The sequence below is a fragment of the Myotis daubentonii genome, chromosome X, assembly GCF_963259705.1.
Source record: "Myotis daubentonii chromosome X, mMyoDau2.1, whole genome shotgun sequence".
Classification (NCBI taxonomy): Eukaryota; Metazoa; Chordata; class Mammalia; order Chiroptera; family Vespertilionidae; genus Myotis; species Myotis daubentonii.
Window position 1 is genome coordinate 3,306,583 of NC_081861.1, and position 2,760 is coordinate 3,309,342.

A 2,760-nucleotide genomic window follows, 5' to 3' on the forward strand; every position below is an offset into this window, starting at 1 on the left:
ATGTGGCCTTCCCTGCTTTGGCTCAGTGTATAGAGTGTTGGCCTGCGGACTAAAGGGTCCCAGGTTCGATTCCAGTCAAAGGCAAATGCCCGGGTTGTGAGCTCAATCCCCAGTAGGGGACGTGCAGGAGGCAGCTGATCAATGATTCTCTCTCATCATTGATGTTTCTGTCTCTTTCTCCTCCCTTCCTCTCTGAAAGCAATAAAAGTATCTTAAAAAATAAAATAAAATGTGAAGGTTGAATTTCACTTGGAAATATATGCATATCTGTTTAAATGTACAGAGAATGTGTTTCTTCCGAAATCTTTAAGCAAAACAGGTTATCGAGGTTAACTTTTATTTTATGGTTTTTGCATCACCTGTGTCTTACTTTCAGGGTTTCCAATATCCTGGCTGAGATCAAGGAAAACTTTGACCCTAGGAATGAAGCTTGAATGGTAGTATTAGAAATGCTGTAGACTGGGCCAGAGATGCTGGGAGGCATCTGGTGTCCGCCCGTAAACCATATCACCAAGATGACTACCTCTGCTACCCTGGGGTCAGATTTGCCCAGTGAGTGGAATTACATTAGGGTCTCTGATAGATGTATTTGATCTTCTTTATTGATATCAACTTCCTTATTGAGTTTGCTGTTGGGCAAGGCTAAGGGGGAGCTGACTCCAGTATGGCTCACAATGACCTCGCATGAGAAAGTCAATGAAGTCAGGTTTCATTTTGACCATTTGCTCCTTTCTCATAAATCCTAAGTAAAATATGTTCAGTTGTAGGACCATGTAGGCAGTATGATATGATAGGCTGTCTACAAATTAGAGAAATATATCCAAGACTGAAGCAAATTTCCCCAAGGCATTATCACAAAGGTAAAGAAACTTTTCTTTACTCTTGCTATTGAGGTCATCTTGGGTATGCCAACTGAATGGCCTTTGGCTGGGGCCTGATGGGAGCAGGGCCTCAGTTGAGTCAACTCATTCAAAGTCAAGACCTGTGCCTGAGAACCCAGAGATGCACAAATTAGATCATATTTCTAAATGTCACTATTGAGCATGTCTCTTACCTGTACAACAATACTCTTAAAGCAACAGAGTATATGGCTGGATCTAAAGTTAAACAAACCCTATGAGACTGACTACCATTAACCCAAGCCACAGGTGACCAATACAGAAATGAGAACACCGATATGTAATTTATAATGAGAATCTTGAGGATTGCTTTTTTTCACTGGTTAATAAATTCTCTCTCATTCGGAAGCTCCAGCAGAAGTCTTGGTGTGTAAAAAGAAGGCTGCTAATGGGCAAGGAAACAGAGAGAAGGGAGGTGTCTGGATGATTTGAATAATTGCTAGAATCAGGTTCAATAGTTAGATGTGGCCATTTCCACCGCAGGGACATACCTGCTGTGGGGTCTGGTCGGCTCTGTTCATGGGCCAGGCCACCTTTTTCTCCCTCGGCAGTGCTGAATGGATATTGCCAATTTTGACCCTGGCCCTCTTTTTTTTGATTCTGTGTTGCCATGGTGACTATCTTTTTCTGTGAATACCACATTTCCTTTAGCTATTGCCAACCCTGCTACAACTGAGATTCTCTTCCTGCTCGATGATCTATTTTTAAAAGTATGATGTGTTAATTTCATTAATCAAAATCTCAGGGTTCTGGTAGCATCTTCCTGTAGGTTTGCTTTCAGGGTCGTCATCTGATAACAGAGCAGCTTTGCTGCCTCACTTAAGCCTATTATTCTGAAATGATCTATTGCTGAAAACAATGTTCCCAGGCTTCTCCCATTTGACCAGGTTGAGCCTAGTCTCCAGCTTAGACCACATTCTTGCTTGATTCTCCCCACTTTCCATTCTGTTCTGCTTCCCTTAGTCCCCTTCTCCTAAGAGAATTCCCCACAAATGACTTGTACAAAAACCCTTGTTTCAGGCTCTGCTTCTCAAGATGGGAACTTTAAGATATTTAAATACATTGATTTACATGTAGACTGAGATGAGTTGACATTTCTTCAAATCCCATGCTTTTTCCTTCAGGATTCTTTGAGTTACTGGTTGTTAGTTGTTCCCTCCACTGTCATACACAGAGTGGAGGGGTCTAATGCCTATGAATTTAAGGGTTGGAAGTTATAGGTGGCCAATTTCCCCCCAATACAGAGTTGTGGGCATTCTTTTCTTAAAAAATATATTTTATTGATTTTTTACAGAGAGGAAGGGAGAGGGATAGAGAGTTAGAAACATTGGTGAGAGAGAAACATCGATCAGCTGCCTCCTGCACGCCCCTCACTGGAGACGTGCCCATAACCAAGGTACATGCCTTTCACCGGAATCGAACCTGGGACCCCTCAGTCCACAGTCCGACGCTCTATCCACTGAGCCAAACCAGTTAGGGCATAGGGTGGGCATTCTTATTGTTTACTTTGGGTCGTCCATCTCTGTTTATCCTTGCTATTTGTCCTTTCTGTGTCTACTGTCATCGCAGCATTTTTTTTTAAATCCTCACCCAAGGATATTTTCCCATTGATTTTTAGAGAGAGTGGAAGAGAGAGGGAAAGAGAGAGAAACATTGATGTGAGAGAAACACATCGATTGGTTGTCTCCTGCTTGTGCCCCAACCAGGGCCCAGGCGGGGAGGGACCTGTAACCGGGGTACATGCCCTTGAAAAGAATCGAACCCAGGACCCTTCAGTCCACAGGCCGATGCTCTATTCACTGAGCAAACCAGCTAAGGCTGTCATTATAGGATTCTTTCTCAGAGTTTATCTCGTCCCCCA